The following is a 27540-nucleotide window of genomic DNA, read 5'->3' on the forward strand; positions in this document are numbered from 1 at the left end:
AAAATCCATGCAATTTTGGGAATAATAAGGAAAATTGAACAGTGATTCCAAATGGAATCATTCGGGAGTGTGAAGGAGTTACTAAGCAAACTCACAGAAAACATGGAATTTACTGATTCCGATTGGAATCATTGGGCTGTTTAAAAGAAAATCGTTTGAACACATTTCTAATTTTTTTCATTGTCTTAAGGAGTCAAGCAGGGCATAGAGGAAATGAACATACCACAGGATGCAGCATATAAATACATTACTATAAGATGACCAAAAATAAAATAATGAGATTCTGAGATCAAACGAACAACCAACATCACACGAATAGGAAAGGTACCAGCAACACCTGGTCGCAATAACGTAAAGAAGCACATTCCTAAATGATGAAGAAATACGGGGCTGATCGAAAGAAGTAGAATCAGAAATGAATAATGCTTCACGTTGTCCCTAGTAGACCCTAACAGAAACGAAAATAAATAAATAATTATAAAAATTAAATGTATTGGCGAAATGAAAACCGATCTGAAACAGTAAGGAGTTAAACAAGCAGACGTTCAATACCGGGTAATCTCCAGATCCAAAATTCATAAATGGCACGTTGACCAAGAGGAAAGGCCAAAGATGAAGACGAAGACGGGAGAATTATTTTTGCTATTGGTTTCAGGAAAGGGCTAGGACTGGGAAGGAAGAGGCCATGGCATTAATTAAGGAATAACCCCAGCATTTTCCTGGTGTAAAAATGGGAAACCACGGAAAACCATCTTCAGGGCTGCCGACAGTTGAACCCACTATCTTCCGAATACTGGATACTGGCCGCACTTAAGCGACTGCAGTTATCGAGCTCGGTGAAGAAGACAGAAAAAAGCCCAAAGTAAAAGAATGAAATAAATATGGGCGCAAATGCACACCTCCAATTACTCTGCCTAGTCCTAATGGGCTTATTCGCAAATAAATATATATATTATTATTTGTTGAATTTGCTTTATGGCGAACCAACACAGGCACGTCTTACAGCGACGATGGATAGGAAAGGTCTAGGAGTGTGGAAAAAGCGACCGCGGTAGTTAAGGTACAGCCCCAGTATTTGGCTGATGTGAAAATGGTAAACCACGGAAAATCAACTTTAGGACTGCTGGCAGTGCGCCTCAAACGCACTATCTGCCGAATGCAAGCTGGCAGCTACGTGACTCAAAGCTCGCAGCCACTAGCCGGATGAATAATTACCTGTAAGTTTGCAGATCCATGCAATGTCACCAATACAACAGAAATATCCATTTATACCTCCTCCAGACTGTTCCATTAGATACACGCTTATTCTTTGATGATGGATAATGCTGGAATGGATAGTTCAAGAGGGATTCACTGCATCCTCTTTTAGAACTATGGTTTGGTAATACGGATATCTCTTTTCGCTGAAATAATACATATTAAAATGTAGCACTATCTGGGTCAGAGCACTTCACATTGCCGAACAGCCAAGAGGACGCATGCTGGCCAATTAGCCACAGATCCACTTTCTCTAATTACCGGTAAACTCGCGAACGTCATCTCCTGCCATCTCCCTGTATAATCGATCTGTGTCAGCATGGATCTGCAACACATAGACAAGAGAAAGGTCGTCCAGGTTACATCACAGGCTCATTGAAGCAGAACACATTAGTCTTGGAGATAAGCGTTGAAAACAATTCAGATTCCTGGCATGAGGTGAGATGATGTGATGCCAAATCAATATCATATATCTTCAAAAAATTAACATAAGAAAATAAAAATGCTTAAGTATAAAATAAAATAGTGTCAAATATTTTTATGATTATGCTTGTTGTTTAAATGGGACTAACATCTAGGTCATCGGTCCCTAATGGTACTAAATGGGACGAAATATCATGGAAATTTAAAAGTCCAAATCTCACCCACTGACAAGAATTCAAAACGTGATGATGAAGAATGAATTTAAAATAATCTGCGGATCCAGCTCACAATATTGAAAGTTTCATTTAATTCCAAAATTAATCCAGTGACTAGAATATAAAAACAGAGGAGATGAACAATGATTATGAACTAAGAGCACTCAGTGAATTCGACCCGCAATGCCTCACCTTCCCAGAAACTGTCTTAAAACAATGCTATAGGCTATACTGACCAAGGGACTGTTTCAAAGGCACAATCCTGCATCGATGATGCTTGTCTAGGGTGTCAAATATTTTGGTGCCACATTCCTAAGAATTAAGTATTTACGGGAAAAGGCGTTTCAAATGATGAGGAACGCTCTCAATAAATTGAAATTGAGTGATGTCGTGTTGGTACCACATTCGGCTGATATGTCCAAGGGTACATCCTTCAGATAAATCTCCGAAATCTGACTCCCGTTAGATGTTGATGTAATAAATAGGGACGAAAAAGACAACCATGAACGATTACAGTCCCAACGTTTGAAATAAATATCTGTGGAGGTTTATGTTGTGGTATTTCTTGGGCTGTTTCATAGCTCCAGATGCGGATCTTAAAACAGCTAAATTCATCGTCACGTGTAAAACCACAAATGAAAATAATTTCATATGACTACTCAACAAGATCGATGGAAGGATAAACATCTTGAGTACTTAGACATTAAGAATGTTCTGGACTTTGTTCATATGAAATATATTTAAATTCTTTATTGTTCGGAATATATCTCCAACTATTTAAAACCGGTGTACATACGTCGAGTATGTACCACAAAGGCAATAATTCTGAAGAAACTTAATCAACAATAGATGTTATCCGAAGACAACCAGTTAAATCTAGAGAAGTCAGTACTTTCTTCGTGCTTTCGACATCTTAGGGGAACTCATTAACATATTTGTACTGAGAATCTGGGACTTCGATTTGATTCAAGAATGTGGTCACATTTTCAGCTCCATTGCCATAGATTAATGATGTTTCTAAGAGAAGTTAACTATCCGATGTAATTTTCCTCCCTCTTTTATGGTTCACACAATTTTGAGGAATGTAATCTTAGAGGAGGCTACTGTGTGATCTTCCCCATCTCTTGAGGTCCGATGCCAAACATACTACACTATAGATAATAAACCCAGTTACATTCTCAGTGATGTTAGAGTAGCAAGTACCTGGCGAGATGGCCGTGAGGTTAGGGGTGTGCAGCTGTGAGCTTGTATTTAGGAGATAGTGGGTTCGAACTCCACTATCGACAGCCCTGATCATACTCAACTGCTTGTTTACTTCTGAGAATTTTAAAATCAAATGCTCCCTCATATTTGACCGAGTCCTTTGTTCAGATGAGTCAAGTGCATGATCGGGACAATAGGTTTACAGCTAACACCCTTCAGGTTCCACAGCATCGTACGGTAAAGTGCAGTAAGTCGTTCATTGTCACTGCCTCTCAATTATACAACGATCTTAAACTATATGAAATTCAGGAAAGTAGTGTGGGAACTCAGAAAATAATCTCTTAAATACTGCTACCTTTCCACTTATTAAGCCATGTAAATGAATTTTCACCAAATTAATAAAATAGTACGAAATATCATAATCCCCTAGATACATTTTAGATGCTCAGTTTTACTCTTAATTCATCCTCGGCCTTAAAATTCTTAGGTTTCTGTTTCGTCTTCTCTTCCTTGTTAGTATAGTGTATGTTTATGAAATGTTAAAAGTATTATTGTAATCTCCTAGATGTTTAGTTTTTAATCTTATTGTTATATCCTCAGTAGGAAAATGTATCTTACGCTTTTTATGTATACTTTTATTAGATTTTGTATGTTAGGTGATACATTTAAGTTAAAGTGGCAGTTAGTTACAGCCAGAGGGACCTCTGGTCCTACTTGTAATTAACTTTAAATAAATACATTTCTATTTCTGATCACGCCAGTCAAATGCTGAGGCTGTACCTTAATGAAGGCCACAGCGGCTTCCTTCCTACTCCTAGCTCTTTTCTATCCCATCGTCGTCATAAGAACTATGTGTGACGGTACGACGTAATGCTAACTGTAGGAAAAAAGAGTAGCAAGCAGGAACTCCTGTGCAAACTCTCTTCTTGGGAATATTTGCAAGGATGATCAGTATTTCTAAACTGTCTTTACCGCGGCACATGATGTGTCCAAAGAATTGTAAAACACTTCATTCACAAGCAGATGAGAGTGCGATCCTCAAGTTCAGCTGTTTATCAGCGCAGCTATTGGTGTGAAATGCACTCCGATCTTCACTAGAAATATATTTCGAAATATTTTTATTCATTTTTTTGGCTCAAGGAATCCATGTCCCGCTCCACAGAGGGGAGCTAATAATATCAGACTATAAAGGTTGGTCGAAAACAGCGGGAATCAGGCATATGAGCTTTGTCATTTTATCAGATGCTGGACTTAGCCAATCGTGAGCGAATTCAAATGAGCTTTGTGAGGCGGTGTTGCTATATCTTTACTTGACTTATAACCGGCCAATAGAAGAAATAAACTTCTCCAGGGGAGGGACTTGAGGCTCGGTCCATAGCAAGCACTCTACGGTGGCAATGGCTGAAACCCGCCGTGTGTTTGTGTTTGGAGTTCATTTCTCGGCATGGCTTTGCAACCCGGCCAAGCCACGTGCAGATTTAGCAATACAGCCTCGTAAAGCCTATTTGAATTCGCCCGCGAAGCGATCTTATAGGCTAACTTCAGGAACTAATAAAATGGAAACGGCGCGACATATCGACATATTCTTTTTGAATTTCACATCAGTATTAACAACATTCTAACTCTCAAATACTCGGTTCACGTGATTCCTGACCACACTGTATATACTACTCCCATCTTCAGTGATAACTTATAGAGCAATTCTTTTGCAAATGAGGCAAACTCATCATTAAATTTATATCCATAAAATTGTTATTGCAATTTGTGCAGCACAGCAACTCGAATCGAAAATGATTGAACCAAAGAATACGATTTATGGGATGATATCTTATTTCTTATTTCTTACCGGCCCCGTGGTGTAGGGGTAGCGTGCCTGCCTCTCATCCGGAGGCTCCGGGTTCGATTTCCGGCCAGTTCAGGGAGTTTTACTTGGACCTGAGAACTGGTTCGAGGTCCACTTAGCCTACGTGAGTACAATTGAGGAGCTATCTGACGGTGAGATAGCTCCCCCAATCTAGGAAACCAAGAATAACGGCCGAGAGAATTCGTCGTGCTGACCACACGACACCTCATAAGCTGCAGGCCTTCGGGCTGAGCAGCGGTCACTTGGTAGGCCAAGGCACTTCAAGGGCTGTAGTGCCATGGGGTTTGGTTTGGTATGTGTACTAGTTACGCTCTTACGTGGTGGCTATTGTAACAGAAAGGCTATGAATTATTTCTGGAATGAATCTTGGGTTAGTTGATTTTGAGTACCGAGCACTTTCAGTATGTTTCAATACACGTATTCGTATTCTTAATTGCTGGTGATGTTGTACGGGTCAATACTCCAATTGCTGATTTGGTGCAGCTCTGCCTCCAGCCTTAATTGTGATAACGCTTTCATATTTATGTAACAACTACGTTCTATATCAACTCTACTGTTTGTCATATTCAAGCCCTAAACTACCCCTACCCCTGTAACATTCTACATTTCACAAAAAAAATCTGAATAAGTTTTAAATGACCCAAAATGTGTCCTATCAATATACCTTCTCTAATTTCCTCTAATCGTTCTTTTTTCACCATTCATTTTATCTACATTTGTGACCAGTGTTGTCCTTCCAACTTTCTGCATAATTCTGTAACAACTCTTTTCAAAAACATCTATTCTTCTTTTGCAGTAGTTATTGACCCATGTTTCATTTATATAAAATTCCACGCTCTACACACACAACCGATTTCAGACACATCCTTCTAATATCGTTGCTACTTTCGAAGTGAGACAATGTCTTTCTTTAAGAAAGAACTTCCTAGTTTATGCTAGTTTGCACTTCCTCCGAGGTTCTCCACTTCACAAATGTTGAGGGCTGTACCTTGATTAACCACGACTGCTTCCTTCCCAGTCTTAGCTCTTTCCTATCCCACTATCTCTGAAAACCTGCGTGAGTCAGTTCAACATTAAACCAAGTGTAAAAGGAGACTTCATTTCCTACTTTAACATAACCAGCATCACCTGATTTAATTCCAATTAATTTCCTTATTATTGCTTTGGATTTATTTATATGTTAACTACCTTTCCACCCTATGTGTATATCATTAAGCAATTTCAGCAAAAATCCTAGAGTCTCACATGCAAATAATAATACAATTGATAAATCTTAAGAAATTTTCTACATCTCCCCTTCTACTGTGAATCCTTTTTCTATATTAATTCGTTTTTACCGTCTGCTGAATGAAAACATTTACAAGGAAGGTGGAGTTAAATTGTATGCCATTTTACAAAGTAAATTACTCTCAGTGTCTGTATCTTCTTCTTTCTCTTGTTACTGGCCTTTGCCCAGTTAATGGAGTCTTTAATTTATAAGAATTTATCTCCTTTTTATGGCCTATCTTATGCCAACTCTATGTGGAGGAATGTATTCATTGTTTCTGTGTTAGTTCTTTATTGTAATGTATTTCATGCAAAACGAACACAAACTGCAATCCATTGACGTAGAGTAATTATCCAGGCAAAGTAAAAATCCCAGAACCTGCTGGCAATCGAATCCAGATCGCTCTAAATCAAAGGGCACTACGCTTGTCATTCAGCCAAGTTGCCGAAAACTCTCAAGGTATGCATGAGACTCTTAAATATTAACTTTGTATTTATTAATCTCATATAAATGAACTTTTCTTAATGGAACAAAACTCTGTCAATAGCCATCATTGTACTGATAAGGTCTAATATTACTTCGTTCCGTCACACACCTGTTCCCCATGGCGTGTACATAGTAGGTGTTAGGTAAACCAAATAGGATATATTTGTGTGTGTATAAATCGATCAGCAACAATTGTCCTCAGCGTTTGTCCATCCTGGGAATCGAACGGGTGGTTTCCGTCAATGTTGGCCACACTCCTATTGTCCCTGTCTATTGATGTCCAATTACCTCGGCAGGCTGTCAGCCCCTGTGAGTTATACCTCCCACAGCACAGCACTGCGCCGCGGCCGGCCGCGCCCTGTCATCCTCCATGTTGCTGGCATTGATCAATTTATGCGTGACGCAATACACGGGGACCCCGAAACAGACGGAGCCTCCGTAATAAGTATAACATTATATACTGCTGCTGGTATACATGTCATAGAGCATCCGATAACGATATTTCTATATTATTAGAGGCAGTGCGTGATGAAAGCCACACGTATCTGGAAATAGTAAATATGCCATAACGGAGAGAGGGAATGATCTGTAGTTCAAAAGATTTGAAGAATACCTATACTTCATCACGTAGAGATAAACTCAATTTCAATGCTCGTAACATTTAAAATATCGTGTACGGAAGCGTTTAACTTTGTATATGTTAAAACGGTTTTCAGTACTTTTGTTTGCTTGCAATAGGATACGTATTTCGTCCGCTCGTGTACTGTGTCCCAAGTAATATTAAAATGGTTAATATACGGTCAAAAATCCATTTTCTCACAATCTCGGCACAAATATTCTATGTCCCGTTCCACAGAGGAAAACTGGAAATACCGGACAGTATACTACTCTCATATTCACGTAGATCTTATACATCTTGATAAACCTATCAATACATTTATGGAAACTGAATGCAGAAAATATCTTAGGGTTAGGAGCTAAGTTACGAATTTTAGGTAAATACAATATAATAAAGTACGAGAATATATTATTTGTTTCTTCCTAAAAATTACAATCGTTATCCGGTCGATTAGATTAGCAGTTTGCCTTTTGTACCACTACGAGCGCTGATGTGAGTCAATGCATTATCTCACTTAAGCACCACTACGAGCGCTGATGTGAGTCAATGCATTATTTCACTTAAGCACCACTACGAGCGCTACCAGGCGCTGATGTGAGTCAATGCATTATTTCACTTAAGCACCACTACGAGCGCTAATGTGAGTCAATGCATTGTTTCACATAAGCACCACTACAGGCGCTGATGTGAGTCAATGCATTATTTCACTTAAGCACCACTACGAGCGCTGATGTGAGTCAATGCATTATTTCAGTTAATCAACGCTACGAGCGCTGATGTGAGTCAATGCATTATTTCACTTAATCAACACTACGGGCGCTGATGTGAGTCAGTGCATTATTTCACTTAAGCACCACTACGAGCGCTGATGTGAGTCAGTGCATTATTTCACTTAAGCACCACTACGAACTTTGATGTGAGTCAATGCATTATTTCACTTAAGCACCACTGCGGGCGCTGATGTGAGTCAATACATTATTTCACTTAAGCACCACTACGGGCGCTGATGTGAGTCAGTGCATTATTTCACCTAAGAACCACTACGATCGCTGATGTGAGTCAATGCATTATTTCACTTAAGCACCACTACGGGCGCTGATGTGAGTCAGTGCAGAGTTTCACTCAAGCCCTTATAAGTACATCTGGTGTCGACATCTTTCAAAAAATAAAGAAAAGCCTGAGGATATTGAACCAAGGAACATATTACAGAAATAATTTATGTAAATAAGTTAATTTGGCTAGGATTTAAATCAGAAAGGAAACGAGTAAAGAACAAGGGATTTTAGGCAGTTTTCCCGGAACTGCATTTAGGCCGTAGGTGATTTTAGAAATTTGTTTTTTATTTTGATAAATCTATCCAAGACTCACAATTTGAAACCTTTCCGGTCCGCTATGTTCTTCAACTTTCGGCACAACTGAGGAAATTGCTTAATGTTAAGTTTTTTCGAAGTATGGGGATCCCTACTTTGTCTGCTTAGAGATGTTTTCAACATTAAAATGAAGAATTAAGTTATTATTTCAATAACCGGTGACGTCATGATGAGCGGTGGAGGCACCCGCAATATCTTGTGTTGAAGTCGACCTTGTCGCGACGCAGTAAAATGAGTTCACAGTGAGTCATCTGGTGACCAATGAGAGTACCGCTCACGGTACACCAATGGTGAAGTGTTCTCGAATTCAAACCGTCATAATTAGGGAAGTGTTTCTCGTGAACAAACGACGTTTTCTTCTGAAGACGCAGTGAAAGCTCAAACACTTTATTATCATGTCTAAAATTAGTACAGTTCAGATTCTGAGGAGCCAGACTGTTGTATGTGGTATAATTATATTTTTCTTGTAGAACTCTGTCATACTACAAATGTTCACCATAAATTCAACAGCCATTGATCTGCTTTTAGGGCAACTTATCAAATATTCCACTTGATAAATTATTCCAACCCCTAATATTCCTCTTCCTATAATTAGCCTAGTTATTCGCCTCAATTTGACATCTGGAATTCCAAATCTATCTTCATATTATGATCTTTAGAAACCCCCATTTTAAATTTTTCGTCTGCTAGTTCCCTTCCACGCCATCGACAGCTCGGAACATACCGCTTAGTCAAGCATCTCATCGTCCTACTCTCAAGTCTTCCAAGCCCAGGGATTGAATATTTCTTTAAAACAACTCTTCACTAATGCATTGATTCATCTATTTATAAATAGAATATTTGTCACGAATCCGTTGGGTAATCAATCCAAATCAACTGTAAGATTCATCCATTGAAACTGAATGAACGAAAGCCACTCTTCTGATACTTCAGATGCCTAAAATATTAGGAAGGGACAATATTATATTTGAATTTTCAAACCAAAAGGATATACATAGTGACACCTAATCCTAATTTTCTCTCAATTTAACATGTGAGCCGAATATTGTCACCTTACTTAACTGTAAGGAAGAACATTAATTCATAAAATATATTATGTTCCTCCTAATTTCGTTAGAGATTGATAGCTATCCTCAATTGCGTGGGCCAAATCTCCCGCAGTGTTCTTTGCAGAAAATCAGGCTCTTGGTTTGGAGATTAATACAACAAGGCGAAACTCATAGTGGTTGACCGTAGGAAGCACCTTCACTTCACGGGTCTCTTGAATGATCTTGAAGTTCTACATGAATATATTTGTCTAGCCTCAGTTATAATTAAAATGGTGAATTGAACATGACATTAAAAGAAGAGTAGACCTTGAACACTATGCAATGAATAATTTGAAAGTCCTCTGGTATGACAGAAATATTGCTTGATGCAGATTCTCGTGCTTTTCACTTTCTTGTACGGTTGTGAAATCTGGACTATCAAAGTTACAGAACATCAGCGTATTGACGCCCTGAAATGTGGTGCTGGCGAAGAATGATAAGAATATCATAGGCACAAAGATTAACTAATGTGTAAATAAGGAATGAGCTGGCCAGTCGGTCACATCACAAGACGACAGGGGGACAGTTAGAGAACATATGAGACAGTAAAAGGTCAAGAGGAAGAGTACCAAATAGATATGCTGATCAAGTGAAGGAAGACACCCAGATGCCAGTAATGAGAGGATCATGATGCACAGTTATCAGCAAAACAATCGGAGGGAACCTTTCATACGTAATTAACAGCGGACTGTGGGTTATAATAAGTGTTCCTGCATGATGATATGACTGTCAAGCCGAGAGGGTAAAGGTGGAAGGACGTGGGTTTGATTCCCTGTCAGGAAATCGAAACATACCTAGAAAGAAGTATCCGTTTCTAGAGAGGAACACCTCCGTAAATTCACTCATATTACACCAACAATGTGTTTCAGGTTAATTCCTGGAGGTAAGGACTCCTATGTATCTCATAGTGCTGAGGTTTCTTTTACAATTTGATTTGCATCGCGCAGATGCAGAAAGGTCTTACGGTAGACATGTGAAGGAAGTGATCGTAGCCTTAATTAACGTACACCCCCCAGCATTTTCCTGGTGTTAAATGGGAAACAATGGAAGGCCATGTTCAAGGCTGAAGACAGTGGTATTCGAAACCAATATCTCCTGAATGAAGACTGACAGAAACGTGACCCAAACCGTCCAATAGTCTTCGTGGATTGTAAAAAAAATTATTTTAGTTTTGTACGATGGATCTTTATTCCTCAAATGGGTGAATAATTTCTTGACGTCAACCGGGCAGTGGATACATTCAGTGCAACTGACTATCGTGCAGGGTGTAAACAACCGACTAAAGATGAAATTTGATTGAGTTATTTTAAAATCATAAATTAATCAGACGGGTTTAATTGATCCAATAATTAGTTACATTACAACATTAATTAATTTTAATTCGTATTAATAAATATTTAAATTGGAAGTTGAATTGTGAGGACTACATTAAAATATGAATAATTTAGTAGTACTTCAAAATTATCATCACTGTTATAAAATACAAAGGGAGAAGTTTTATCAAAATAATATGTACAAATATCAAACTACGGTGATAACAGTGGGACATGACAATAAAGCAAACGTCTATAAACGAGTAGAGAACTAGTGCAGTTCATCTAGCTCGACTAAGGCTCTTTTTACCATTTGGTTGGGCATTCCAAGTTCATCCGTTATGCCATTTTCACTGTCTTCTAAGAAATGTGTTGTATCTCATGTTCAAAGACAGAATTTAATGTCCTTCAAATCCAAGCAATATTTGCGGTACTGAAAGTAGCTTTCCAGCATCCGTCACTTTACAGGAAAGAAAGGAAAAGTATCATTCATGGCAAAATAGGCTTCCTAGGTTATTTCAGAAAGCACTAATTTCAATAACATTTTCCAGTTCTCGGGTTGACCGACGTGGGTCGTCATGAATTGATTCGTTGAGTTTGTTTTCATCGAATTCCGATAAAATATCTGAATGCAGATTGCCTTTCAAGTCAAAATCATCCCTCTTAAAGCTATTCAACTATTTTCATGGCGTACTCTCCCCGCCAGCATCGTCTCGGAGCACAGTTCAAATGGTTCGAGCTGATATCGTGCCTCTGTTAAACTCAAACAGAAGAATATATCAGAAATTTTCCTTTTCTTTTTTGCCACTTGGAACTCCAGCTTCAAACGTTCTTCTACTGCAACACTCCACCTTCTTCAGAGCAACACAATTCAAAGATTATCCACGAGAACAACAATGGAACTCCCATTGACATTTGGCAAACGATAAATAAACTGCTAGACATCGGTGGTGCCAACTTATATCCAAACGCTACGGACCTAATACATACAAGAAATGGCCGACTTCAGGAACGAAAAGTCGCGGGCGTGCGTATCGCAGCAGAAAACATCTGTCGAGTTAGCGTCATTGAGAACACATGACTGGCGCACTGATGTGCACTATTCACCTGATGCGAATCAGGAAATCTACAGAAAGATAAGCAATACTCAAACCTTACGTACAGGAAGGAGTTTCAAGAACACACGAACAGATGGCAAAAACGATCAAGAAATAGCCAGACTTTCAAAGACGCCTAATGATATCAGATCGAATACGTGTGTACGTGCTGCTTTATGCGTCAAGCACAATCAAAAGGTTGACAGAGTAGACAATACCTTTCGCAGGCTTGTAGACCGTGATCGAATTAGGTTATTGTTATTATGATTATTTAATCTTCAAAGTGCCGTGAACCGTATTTTACCATAAGTTATGTTAGGGTTGTAGTTTATACAAAATATACAATTTATAAAATTCAATACATAAACAGCAAAATAGATATGAACAGAAAGGAAAGATAAAAGTATGATATGTACAATCCTTAATATTAGAGTACTAATGTTTAAAATACCAGATCATAATATATACAATACATATGTTAAACAGCTAATAATAATTTCGTGTGGCTATTTCTAGCCGAGTGCAGCCCTTGTAAGGCAGACCCTCCGATGAGGGTGGGGGGCATCTGCTGTGTAGGTAACTGCGTATTACTGTGGTGGAGGATAGTGTTATGTGTGGTGTGTGAGTTGCAGGAATGTTGGGAACAGTACAAACACCCAGCCCCCGGGCCATTGGAATTAACCAATGAAGGTTAAAATCCCCGACCCGGCCAGGAATCGAACCCGGGACCCTCTGAACCGAAGGCCAGTACGCTGACGAGTCGGACGTTAAACAGCTAATAAGCAGAAAATGTAAAATAAAATATGTTTAAATACATATTCAATAAATTCTGAAAATTGAAAAGTGCAGTATTTTTGATAAAATATGAAATGTATTGGTTTTCTTGAAATGGCAAACACAACTTGACAAATGCATTTTAAGTTCAAAACGTGCTCCCTCAAAAGCAGGACAGTTGAACAGAATGAGTTCTGTAGCTTGAATGTCTTAGTGCAGAAGCACAGTGAGCCATTTTGTGATGTAATTTTTTTCACATCCCAGCCTACTCTACACATTTGGAAAAAGCAAGTCTTTGGTTACTAAGCCAGTTTTGCTTGCTAATCGAATTAGGTTCCTAACTTCCACGTTTCACCGATAACTGTGCCGGGCATTTTAAAGGGTGAAACATTGGCTACTACAAGTCGGAAATGTCTTCTATACTCATCCAGATGATGGGGATGGAAACTGAAGCTTGGTACTCTATTACGTGGAACAAGTGTTTCTTTTTTTTAGAATATTTCCACAAATTTCGTCCATAAGGGAATTGTAAAATATACTCAAAATTGAGATATCATAATTACATTTCACTTATTACATTTATCATATAAATAATAAAATGCACTTCTGAATGTCAAGAAGACAAATGCTCAATATCATGTATTGATAAATTACACTATATTTCTCAGGACTTGCGTTCTTTGTGGGATATAAACTTCAGGATTCCTATTTTTTCAAATGTTTTGTACATTGAGCGTGAATAAAAGTCGGCTATCGTGATATTAGGCAGAAGTCTTCTGGACAGGTCAAGGACTTCAGTGACGTGCACATGTTGGGTTTCTCGTATTAATGAGCAGTCTGCAGCCTGGGTACCCTATCTACGGTTATATACTCTGATGCAGATTGCAACATGTTGACAAAAAGTAGAGAGCAACTGGAGGAGCTCTGACTAGGAAATGTCATGTGGTCAAGTTGATGCGACGGAAACTTTCCAGCTCAGCTTCCCTTGTGAAACGGCGTGGAACATGAAGTCCAACTTAATTACCTTTCACAGTGGACATTTTCGTTTGAAAATAACGAGCTCATTTGAAACAGGTACACATGCATATATACATCTCGTTGGTTAAATTGGATCAATCTCCATGTGACCTTACTTTTCTCTCTCTTCCTCAGATTAATCCGCATTGTGGACTTGTGGCTCATTCCTTCATTCTTTCTCGCTGTCCACTTTTTGTTCTAAGTAATCCTCGTGGCCTGTTAATTCCCTTTCATGCTGTGAGAGGTGGTCACCTCATTATTGGCCATTACAGTGACCGCAATTCTTTCGTCTTAGCTAATGACGAACAGAAACGGGAAATGGCGGTACAGAACCCCTCCCGACATTTGCTTATGAATGCCTCAATAACCCTTTTGTCTTTCATCACTGAGATAACCAAACTTGTAGTTCGTCACAAAAATACATACTTAAATGATGGACACAAAATTATTGGCTACAACGGAGGTATTCACTGAAATAAGCACTACTGAGGAATCATAAATATTCTGGGACGCGCAACTAAGGCTCGAAATATTCTGCGAATTACTTAGCAGCCTGTTACATTTAAAGCAAGGGAAGCAAAGGAAATCCATGTCTGTACAGGCCATTGAGGTCCGTGAAGGAGCAGAATATTAGGGCTTCCACTATCATTTACCTCAGCAATAAGAGCAATAAAGGGATTACAATTAGGCATGATTACCTTTGTCCTCCCTTCTCAAACCACATGCCAGTAGGGACTGAACGTGGACTTAAACGATATCCACAATGCTACAAATACATCTCAGAAACCGAGAAAACTATGAATTCGGCACTAATATTCTTCATTTTCGATTACTTTAACAGGTCACCCTCTCGTCAACCCCTATGGATAATAGCCTATGATGGATGAATTTTTCTCCAGGTATTAAGTCATATGTGTACCAAGTTTGGTTGAGAGGTATAGTGGAACGTACACACATACAGTACACCCATTATCTCGTCAATTTCAATATTCCTTTTTCAGCCCTTCTGAAGCCCCATTCTGTTTGGGGCTGAACGGTGGCTTAAACGGCACCCAGAGTGAACAATTCATATCAGCGACCCCCAAAACTATGGATTCTATACATTCATGCCACAGAAAAATGATTTACTGCGCGCACATCGTCCCCTGACCAGACAGTCTGTATTATCGCAATTTTGCAACACTCAATGTGTCGATTTTCTGTTTTAACTTTACGCTATCCATTTGCGGGACTGTGTATTAACTTATTAGTACGTTTCATTCATATCCGTTCTTTTGGTTCCGACTTACTTATTGACTTCCTTACTTACTTCGTCCGTCGGATGGGGACGTGACATGTGCTGCTAAAGAAATACAGAGATGTGAATACTATTAGACTCAACACTATTTTTTGATTATTTCCGTTGTCGCATTACTAATTTCAGCCTACCCATAAAAATGAACGTAAATGAGTTTGTGCTGCAGTGGGACTCTCTTACGTGTAACTTGTGTGTTTCAAGTAAATTATAGGACACATTATATTTTCTTTAAATTACATCAGTGATGATTTATAGCCAATTTAGACTCCTGTATCAATATTAGAGTACAAAGTTGAGGATTTTGAATTCTACGTTTGTGTGTAATTACATAAAATGGAATCATATGAAGTGTTTTTGTGATATTTTTCTTTATTTAAGCGCTGATATGACTCGCTACGTTCTGTTCTATTTACTATCAAAACTCTCTGAAACTGATATTGTACAATTGTCAGCAGACCAAACAGAAATATATAATCTCAACGTACTATTTAAAATTTATGAATAATGCAGTATTTCACAAATTTTATTCAGTCGGATAAGTATTTGACTGAAACAGAGAAAAACAAATTAGAACAAGAGAAAACAAAATTTAAAACTAAGGCAATTTTACTTTCTATCTTATCCTTTGAGTCTAATAATTTTCACACGTCCGTAGGAATGATTCATTGCAAAAGAGATTCATTCTGGAGAAACTATTTTTTTTTTTTTGCTGTTTGCTTTACGTCGCACCGACACGGTTAAATATTATGGCGACGATGGGTTCAGAAAGGCCTAGGAGAGGGAAGGAAGCGGCCGTGGCCCTAATCGAAGGTACAGCCCCAGCATTTTCCTGGTGTGAAAATGGGAAACCATGGAGAAACAACTTCAGGGCTGCCGACAATGTGGTTCGAACCCACTATCTCCCGGATGCAAGCTCACAACTCCGCGCCCCTAACCGCACGGCAAACTCGCCCGGTTAGAAGGAGAAACTGGCAGTATGTCTAAATTAGGCAGATATCAATGATGTTAAAATAAAGTGGGTACAAAATTGAAATGAGTAACATCCATGTTCATGATAAATTACTCTAAAGTGTTATGTCGTGGATGTATAAAGGTCAATTTTGTAAAAGTAAAAAAGAAAAACAGTTAAACGTAAAATTTACAAGAAACAATTCAAGAAACATGAATTTGAAATAACAGGGTGAATTGTTAATTGTAATTGAAACCATTCTTCTTCTTGTAGGCTGAAATAGCTGTCATAATACTAAGCTGAATTCCAACTGAAATTCTGCCAAACGTACACAGATAACCACAGCACTAGAAGAAAAGGGAGAAGCGAGAAGCTGAAAAGAAAGTTATCACCTTCATGAAATCATGAAAATTTGTTGGCGAGCGATTACGTCTTACCGGCACGGATCACGGAGTGGTATGAAACGTGACGGCGAATGCTGTCGTGGGAAGAATTGGAACCCATCACTTCGTTTGCAAGACGACGATAATTTATTTTCTCGGAGATGCCATCAAGTGGGGGACGGCGCCGTCACGTCCCGCAGATCTGTGAATCGACCTTTAGAGCTGTCATTGTTCTATGTTCATTATGAGAAGTCACAGTTTTACTTAGTTATCTATTTTAGCTGTCCTTGGAAATTTATTACGTCGGATCAAATAGAGGTAGTTCTGTCACCTTGATAAAGAATTCTGTAATATGTTCGAAGTACGTTTACTAAAGGATTGTCAAAAAGAACCCATGGAACGGAAGAGAAAAATGCGACAACAGAAATATAATATCCTCCGAGTGGTGGTGGTGGTGATTATTGTTTCAGGATGAAGTACAATTAGCGAACCATCCTCTATATAACACTAATCAGAGAGAAACAGTGGAAGGGATCCGACACTTCGAAATATGAAGATATCGGCCAAAGGAAGAGAAGAGCCACGAAGGGCTTGAACATTAAAGACTCCTTAGGCTTCGAATGCTCTAATACCATCGGGGTCGGAAAAGAACAAGAGTCGACCAAGGGAGGTCGGTTAGGATAGATGAAATTCAAAAGCCTGGCACAAGTAATTGAAAGCAATGCCAGGACTGAGCTAATGGCCCCGTGGTCACACGCCCACTACCAATTTGAATGATTCTGGGACAATATTCTCAGAGGAACGTGGGAAACGTAATCCTAAGAAGGTGTCAAAAAGTGAAATTGCATGCAGCTAGTTGTAAAAGATGTGCTGTGAGAAGTATTCTAGGCTCTATTTCTTAGCTACAGACCATGACATATCTTCAAAGGATAAGTTTGGTTAATGATTAAAACCTCCTCTGCGAACCATGTGACCTTGCCGCGGTGGGAAGGCTTGCGTGTCCCAATGATGCAGATAGCCGAGCCGCAGGTGCAACCATATCGGATGGGTATCTGTTGAGAGACCAGACTAACGAATGGTTCATCGAAAGGGGGGTAACAGCCTTTCGGTAGTTGCAAGGGCGGCAGTCTAGATGATTGACTGATACGGCCTTGTATTAATACTCAACATGGCTTAGCTGTGTTGATACTGCTACACGGCTGAAAGCAACGGGAAACTACAGCCGTAACTAGCTCCCGAGGACATGCAGCTCTCTCTGTATGAATGATGTACTGATGATGGCTTCCTCCCGGGTAAAATATTCCGGAGGTAAACTAGTCCCCCATTCGGATCTCCGGGTGGGAAATACACGAGAGGGGGCGATCATCAGGAAGAAGGATACTGACATTCTGCGAGTCGGAGCGTGGAATGTTAGAAGTTTGAATCGTTGTGGTAGGTTAGAGAATCTGAAAAGGAGATGGATAGGCTAAAGTTAGATGTAGTTGGTATAAGTGAAGTACGTTGGCAGAAAGAACAGGATTTTTGGTCAGGCGACTACCGAATTATCAACACGAAATCAAACAGGGGAAATGCAGGAGTTGGTTTAATAATGAATAAGAAAATAGGGCAGCGGATAAGCTACTAAGACCAGCATAGTGAAAGAATTATTGTTGTCAAGATAGACACCAAACCAAAGCCCACCACAATAGTGCAGGTCTATATGCCTACTAGTTCAGCGGATGATGAAGAAATCGAAAGAATATATGAGGAGATAGAAGATTTAATTCAATATGTAAAAGGTGACGAGAATCTAATTGTGATGGGAGACTGGAATGCAGTGGTAGGCCAAGGAAGAGAAGGTAGTACAGTAGGAGAATTCGGATTAGGACAAAGGAACGAAAGAGGAAGTCGGCTGGTTGAATTCTGCACTGATCATAATTTAATCCTTGCCAATACTTGGTTCAAACACCACAAACGACGGCTGTATACGTGGACGAGACCTGGAGACACTGGAAGGTATCAAATAGACTTCATTATGATTAGGCAGAGATTCAGAAACCAGGTGTTGGATTGCAAAACTTTCCCAGGAGCAGACGTGGACTCTGACCACAACTTGTTGGTCATGAGATGCCATCTGAAGTTAAAGAAATTGAAGAAAGGAAAGAATGCAAAAAGATGGGGTCTAGACAAGTTGGAAGAAAAGAGTGTGAGAGATTGTTTCAAGGAACATGTTGCACAAGGAATAAATGAAAAGGCTGAAGGAAACACAATAGAGGAAGAGTGGAGAGTCATGAAAAATGAAGTCAGTAGTGTGGCTGAAGAAATGTTAGGAAGGAAGAAAAGATCAACTAAGAATCAGTGGATAACTCAGGAGATACTAGACCTGACTGATGAACGACAAAAATACAAGAATGCTAGAAATGAAGAGGGCAGAAAAGAATACAGACGATTAAAGAATCAAGTGGATAGAAAGTGTAAGGTAGCTAAGGAAGAATGGCTGAAGGAGAAGTGCAAGGATGTCGAAGACTGTATGGTCTTGGGAAAGGTAGATGCTGCATACAGGAAAATCAAGGAAACCTTTGGAGAAAGGAAATCTAGTTGCATGAATATTAAGAGCTCAGATGGAAAGCCACTTCTGGGGAAAGAAGACAAAGCAGAAATATGGCAGGAGCATATCCAACAGTTGTATCAAGGTAACGATGTAGATAATTTGATTCTGGAACATGAAGAGGCTGTTGATGCTGATGAAATGGGAGACCCAATTTTGAGGTCAGAGTTTGACAGAGCTGTGAGTGACCTAAATAGGAACAAGGCACCTGGAATTGATGATATTCCCTCTGTACTACTGACTGCCTTAGGAGAAACCAGCATGGTAAGGTTATTTCATTTAGTGTGCAGGATGTATGAGACAGGATAAGTCCCATCCGATTTTCGGCAGAACGTTGTTATACCTATTCCCAAGAAAGCCGGTGCTGACAGGTGTGAAAACTACCGCACCATTAGTTTAGTATCTCATGCCTGCAAAATTTTAACACGTATTATTTACAGAAGAATGTAAAAACAAGTTGAAGCTGAGTTGGGAGAAGATCAATTTGGCTTCAGGAGAAATGTAGGAACACGTGAAGCAATCCTGACTTAACGTCTGATCTTAGAGGATCGAATCAAGAAGGACAAGCCCACATACATGGCATTCGTAGATCTAGAAAAAGCATTCGATAATGTTGATTGGAACAAGCTATTTATGATTCTGAAGATGATAGGGATCAGATACCGAGAACGAAGAATTATCTACAACCTGTGTAAAAATCAGTCTGCAGTGATAAGAATCGAGGGCTTTGAAAGAGAAGCAGCAATCCAGAAAGGAGTGAGGCAAGGCTGCAGTTTGTCCCCTCTCCTTTTCAGTGTTTACATAGAACAGGTAGTAAAGGAAATCAAAGAGAAATTTGGAAAGGGAATCACAGTCCAAGGAGAGGAAATCAAATCCCTGAGATTTGCCGATGATATTGTTATTTTATCTGAGACTGCAGAAGATCTCGAGAAGTTGCTGAATGGTATGGATGAAGTCTTGGGTAAGGAGTACAAGATGAAAATAAATAAGTCCAAAACAAAAGTAATGGAGTGCAGTCGAACGAAGGCAGGTGATGTAGGAAATATTAGATTAGGAAACGAAATCTTAAAGGAAGTAGATGAATATTGTTACTTGGGTAGTAAAGTAACTAACGATGGCAGAAGTAAGGAGGACATAAAATGCAGACTAGCAAAAGCAAGGAAGAGCTTTCTTAAGAAAAGAAATTTGCTCACTTCAAACATTGATATCGGAATTAGAAAGATGTTTTTGAAGACTTTCGTGTGGAGCGTGGCATTGTATGGAAGTGAAACATGGACGATAACTAGCTCAGAAAGAAAGAGAATAGAAGCTTTTGAAATGTGGTGTTACAGAAGAATGCTGAAGGTAAGATGGATAGATCGAATCACGAATGAAGAGATACTGAATCGAATTGGTGAGAGGAGATCGATTTGGCTAAATTTGACGAGAAGAAGAGATAGAATGATAGGACACATCTTAAGACACCCAGGACTTGTTCAGTTGGTTTTTGAAGGAAGTGTAGGTGGTAAGAACGGTGGGGGTAGACCAAGGTATGAATATGACAAACAGATTAGAGCAGATGTAGGATGCAATAGTTACGTAGAAATGAAAAGGTTAGCACATGATAGGGTGGCATGGAGGGCTGCATCAAACCAGTCTACGGACTGATGACTCAAACACACACAATGATAAAAAAAGTATTCACGAGTGCATTTACGGGACTGTATGAGAAGTCCGTGGACAAACGTCGGGGGTGGGTTACTCACCCCGAAACAAGGCAAAAATCTCCTATGAACACACACCCGAAAATGCTTCTTTTAGGAGGAATTATTGACAGAACATTTTACAATGTCACATTACCCATTTCACACTGGTAGCTCAACAGGAGGTGTTCAACTCTTAGCAACACAAAGAAAATGTTCCAAATATCATCCTCGTGCACGTGTTCCAGCCCACACCTAATGTAGGCACAGTTTCAGCAGTGACACCTGCGGGCGCGAACTGGAACTCGGGTATTAGTGCATCGCCTAATGAATGATTGCCGCTTGGGAAAGGCCCACTGCTCTTTAACCATGAACGACATGCCACGTTTGGCTTCTGAGACCGCGCAAATATCACTGCTGGCATCAAACGCACGATCTTGGATATATCAGTCCAACACGCTAATCACGCACCCACCAAGGCCAACTATCGCTAACATTACTAGTTTGTCTTACAAAATAAATTATTCTAAAACAATAAAATTGAACTTGTATACCTCCTTGGACACACACTTTCAGTAATAATAATAATAATAATAATAATAATAATAATAATAATAATAGTAATAGTACCGGTTGGTACACCTCTACGCCGCACTTTTGAATTTTCCGCCCTAAAGTACTCCCCTACAGCAGAAACTCTGAACTTTAAAAACTGAATTATCTCAACAGTTTCTCAGAAGATGTCTCTGTGTTAATTTCGAACTGCTTTTGTTTACAAATTATCAAGAAATGTGGATATTCTCTCACAGATGTCTCTACCAAAAACTATGACCATGCATCCTGGTGCGAAGTGGTAGAACTTTACTTAAAGAAATTTTGTATTCATAAGTTTGTTCTTTACTAAATTTCGTTCTTTCATTTGTGGGTTGGCAATATAAATCTTTTCTTTCCGCCAGTTTTGAAATTAGCCAATCAACAATTACTGTCATTCTACAATTTTGATGTGTAAATTTTAGTCAGCCAATAAACGCCTGTGGGTGTGTCTTAATTATTCATGAAAGGTCTGGAATCTTCCACGAGGCTATAAAACTGCTGATTTTCACGGCTCTTCGTCAATCGAACAACATCTAACCTAGTGTATGGAAGTGTAGCAGGAGGCGGGAAGCGCCTCTTTCATCCGCCAGCAGCTCTTCTACAAGGTAATGGCCACTTAACATCTTTATTTCTCGCTTACTCAGCAGTCTAAACCGCGGGGAAGGTCCGAAACCTTTAATATGTAACCTATCTTTTGAAACATGTAAACCTTTTTCAGTCTTTGTAAAACTTCATTTATCCTTAACTGTAATTCGTGGATAGAGAGTGCTTTACCCCCTCGAGCTCCCCTTCATTTTTGATTTGAGGTGACTACGTTTTCGTAACCTATTTTCTTCTCTTCCTTAATGTGTTATTTTTTTTCTTATACGAGTCACCTCCCTAGCTTGGGAATATCCCCTGTGTCATCGGCCTAGTGCGTCTTAGGTTTTAAAAGGTGTATTTAGGAGTGCTAATCCACGCCTCCTTTTTTCATTTAGGGCCATTTAAATCAAACTATTTTTTTCTTTTAAGGCCCTGTAGGCTGGGTACGAGATACCCCTGTTTAATTCTTGTAAGTTGTGCCTCGATGACAAGTTATTGTAAAGTATAATATTGCCTTTAATAGGCTTGAAAGATTGAGAGCGGGTCAGCTCTTTCTGGTGTTTTGAAAGGTGCCTCTAGGAGGCTTGACATTACTAGGTGGGAGCAAGTGCTCCATCTAATTAGGGGTTTTCTGCCCTTTGGTAATTTGTGGTTGTGAGCTGAGGGCTCAGGAATTATAAAACTTGTGGCTCGAAGCCCATTTCTTGTAATGATCCCCGAAAACTTGTGCTTTCGTGCTCTGGTTTATAAATTATTCCCTGTATCTGATTTTTGGCTTGTTGTTGATTTGTTACTCGTTGAATTTTGAAAGTCTATATGAAAATTGTTAAGTTCTGAAAATATAACCTTTATGAAAATTTTAATTCATCTTTCGGACTTGTAGTTAGACCCATTCCAGCCCGCACCTTCTTTCACCTCTGCATTCCACGGGTAACTCCGTAATAATAATAATAATAATAATAATAATAATAATAATAATAATAATAATAATAATAATAATAATAATAATAATAATAATCTCAATATATGACAAAGATCAAAACTGCTCCACCTAAACTTACCACTGATATGAATAAAATTGCTAGAGTAAAGGAATTGGAGTACTTTCACTGAAAATGGCAATGGCAATAAATCAGTAGCTTCAAGAATTCAAAATATGGAAAATGCTTTTCAACACACAAAGAATGATTATAATATAAAGTGCTTGTTCTGCAACAATAAAATTCATCATTACTTAACAGTCATCAAAACTGAAACTCTTTATGCTTCAGAAACGCTTAATTTACACATACAAATTTAAAGGAACAATTAGAGATTAATGAGAGGAAAAGCGTGAGCAAAATCGTGGGGTCAGTAATTAAAAATTAAATACATTACCCCAACCAGAACTCAAAAATATATTTTATTTTAAATTTCTAAACTAACTGATACAATGTGATTGCGAAAATCCGAATTTTTAATCCATTGACAAGAATGAATAACAACAGACTTACTTATCGAATACACATTTTTTAATAATCAAACGTACGAGATTAAAATAGTATAAGCAATTACAGAAAGACCTCACTGAATAAGGATCACCAAATCTGCAGGATAGAAATGTAATCAGAGAAATTCTTCGCACAAGTGGATTTGAGAAAGACAAGAAGAAACCAACACGACATACCCTGTCGGAGGAACAGAAATTATAACAAAAGATGATAATTAACAAGTATTAGCAAGGAGGAAAGCTTAACAGATATTGATTGCGCATGGTCTTCAGTGACCCATTCGCGCAGAAGAAGAGAAGAAGGAGAAGAAGAAGAAGAATCTAAAAGTGAAGCATTTCAGGTTGTATATTTATGTGATAATGTTTCCTTGGTTTGGTACGGGGAACACCGATGTTCAAATTACTTCTGATACAGCATGTAAACGCTGCTGTTTGGGTTATAAGTCCATAGATTAGTTTGATGCATCTGTCCGTGCCACCCTAACCTGGGATAACACTTGCATTTCATAACAAGTTGTTAGTTGAAAGCTCTTTAATTTCTTGTGTTACTTCATGTAAACAATAAGTAACCGCGTGTACTAAAAATAACTGCAATAAATGCATAATCTCTGCCAACTAGTTAGTCATTTGCTTACGGGAGAGATTTTAAGTCTGTTCATTAATTCACTAAAGGACTTGAAATATCGGCAACTTTTTACGTAGCGACATAGAATGATTGAAAATCAAAAACGAAACCAAATCCTATAATGCAACGACCCAAAGGACCATGACCTACCAAGTGACCGCAACTCAGCACGATGACCTGCAGATTACGAGGTGTAGTGTAGTCAGCACGACGAATCCTCACGACAGTTACTCTTGGCTTTCTAGACCTGGGCCGCCATCTCACAGTCAGATAGCTCCTAAATTGTAATCACATAGGCTGAGTGGAACTCGAGCCAGCCGGGAAACGAACTCGAGGCCTGCGGATAAAAGGTAGGCATGCTCAATGGAAAGCAAGGAAACAATATTTGTTATGAGATGTATTTTAAATCGTCTGATGTCTTTCTAACTTGTTGAAAAACGTCGTTTTATATTTTAATAATTCACCTGTTATATCCTAACACTTCTTCCATTTGATAAATTGTTTCCACACTAGGACTTTTTTCCACATTCCCTTTATTATTTAACAAAATTCATTATCAAATACTGGCACGAACTCTCCCCTTGTTATCCCCTGCTTTACGGTATCATTGGAGGCAGCAATATCGCAGTAGGCTGTGTGATATATTAAAGCCGTGGTCTGCGCTATCAGGCTGTAGACGTGGCGAGAGGAATACGTGTTAATCGCTACTCTATGGCGGGAGACGATCCCTTTACCGAGGAGACAGAGAGGGAGTGATAATTACACCGTAGCTAGAGGTTCGGAGAGTGTAGTACCTGACACACAGCGAGGTTATTGCCTTCATTTAGTAAGGCGAGATTATACGTGGGCACGAACCGTTTGAAACACGAATATCATATCTCTAGGGTCGGTCACGTCAACATTTGATCAGAGACTGTTCATTTGTCCAACTACGAGAATAATTGAGACTTATGTTCCCAGGAACAATTCACACAGAACTGCTGATATTGTGACACTGATGTTGACAACCTCTCCGATCATCAATCAAAATTAAGCGGTGAAATTTTAGGAATGGGTTCCTCATTAGAGAAAGGAAAATAGTCTACGACCAACATGCCTCTGGACATGTATAATTTCAGAATTGTTGGAGAGTGTAATTACAGTTTGCACGTCAATTAATCCTGATTGCGAGAATAAAATGCGAGACACTGGTTATACAAGTAATCATGTTGCGAAAAAATTTGATGTGTGCCTGAGTATCACTAGGCCGCTGTACATGCTATTCTTCTCCTTATTCTTCTTCTTTTGATTCAGCCGTCTAAGGACCACTGTCTCTTGCTGCATCGAATTTCAACATCCTCCCAGTACTTAAGCATTAGTTCTCTATGCCGTTGCTTTATTTCTTCAGTCCACTGCTCACCTGTTCTAATCTTAGGTTTTTATTGGAAACATCGGTGTCTTGTCAGTTTCTGTTTAGGGAGAGTGGGGGGCACGTTCCAAGGTATCGCTGTCTGTAATTCTCACTTTTTGTAAATCTTTGTCCACCTCAGTGAACCAAGCTCTCTTGGTTTTCTTTTCGAGAAAGCAGGTGAAAATTCTATTTGTCAATCGCATTGGGTTCATTCCTGTTATATGGCAGTGAAATGTAATTCTCCGTTTCCTCATAGTGTAAGTTAAATTTTCCACATGGGTGTAAAGTTCGTGGTTGTGCCGTCTCCTATATTCTCCGTTTTCTGTTACTGGGCCCAATATTTTTCTTAGAATTTTCCTTTCTTTCACTTCCAGCTTCTCTATTAGTCCCTTCCGATGCATTGCAAGGCACTCCGCAGCGTACAAGGGCTCTTGTCGTATGACTGTGTGGTAATGTCTTAACTTGCCATTTGTAGATATGGATTTCTTGTTGTAAATGCCCTCTGTTAGATTATATGCTATTTCCATTTTCCTGATTCGTAGCTCGAAAGCTGCCTTCTCAGAGAGATTGGGATCTATCCTCTCACTCAAATATTTGAACGCTTGTGTTTGCTTTATTTTCCCCTGTCCTACATCTTACCTCTGTGGGCGCTTGATTGATATTAGCGATGAATACTGTTTTCTCAAAGGAAATCTTAAGGCCCGCTTTTGCCGCTTGAATCTGGAGGTCATTAATATGCACTGCAGCTGCATCTATGGAATCCGAAAAAATTGCCAAGTCATCTGCGAATGTTAGGCAGTCAACTTTCAAGTTATGTTTCTTGTAGCTCAGTCTGACCCCATTTTTAGTCCTGTTAACGTTCATTACATTTCGCCACTTTCGGATGACATTTTCGAGCACCCAGTTGAAGAGCAAAGTCGATAATCTATCTTCCTGTCTTACACCAGTCCTAATTTCGAAGAGCTCTAAAATTTCTCCCCTGAATTTCACTTTGCAAGTAGTGTTCGTTAAGATTTTGTGAATAATTGCTCCTGTTTTGTAGTCCAGTCCCAGTTCTTTCAGTATATCAAATAGGGTTGGTCGATCAATGGAGTCAGAAGCCTTATTGAAATCAATGAAGGTCACTACAAACTGTTTGTTCTAAGCTTCGGATATGAAAGAATACATTTACGGTTCATACTCTGTTTGGAACATAATCGTCCCTTTTGAAATGCCTCTGGATGTTCTCCTAATTGTTGATACAACTGTTCTTCTGATCTAGTTTGAAGGGTTTTTGAGATGGTTTTGTAAGCTACTGCGAGGAGAGAAATGTCACGGTAATTGTTCACATTCATTCTGTCGCCTTTTTTGTGAAGAGGTGAAGCAGAGCTGATGTCCAATGATTAGGGAGCTCCTCCTTTTCCCAAACCTCACTGATTATTTCTGTTAGCTCATCGATAGGTTTGTCGTCAGCATGCTTCCATAATTCGGCGATTATCGAATCCTCGCCTGGTACCTTGTTGTTTCGAAGCGACTGAATGATCTGCATAAATTCTTCTTTTGTTGGTGATGTAGAATCCGGGTTTATATCTGGATTGTCTTCAAATGCGAATGAGGATTCTGGACTTTCACAGTTAAGGAGAGTCTCAAACTAATTTGCCAGGATATTTCAGTTGTCCTTATCATTATGGCCAATCTTTCCCTCAGGATCTTTGTATTTAGTGTATTTAGTGAGAGTCTGTTTGAAAGTTCTATAGAAATCTCGAGTGTTGTTCTTCTTCAAAATCTTGTTGAACTTTTTTCAACCGATTTCTATCGTAGGCACATTTTCCTCCGCGAATGGTTTTGCGGCATGTTTTCTCACTAACAGAAAACTCTTCCAGTTATGTGAATGCTTCTGAGATTTCCATCTTTGCCATGAGAGTTGCCCCGGCCTTATTGCCGCATCCCATTAAGTGGTCCACCAGGGATGTTTCCTTTTTTTTTAGCG

The sequence above is a fragment of the Anabrus simplex genome, chromosome 9, assembly GCF_040414725.1.
Source record: "Anabrus simplex isolate iqAnaSimp1 chromosome 9, ASM4041472v1, whole genome shotgun sequence".
Classification (NCBI taxonomy): Eukaryota; Metazoa; Arthropoda; class Insecta; order Orthoptera; family Tettigoniidae; genus Anabrus; species Anabrus simplex.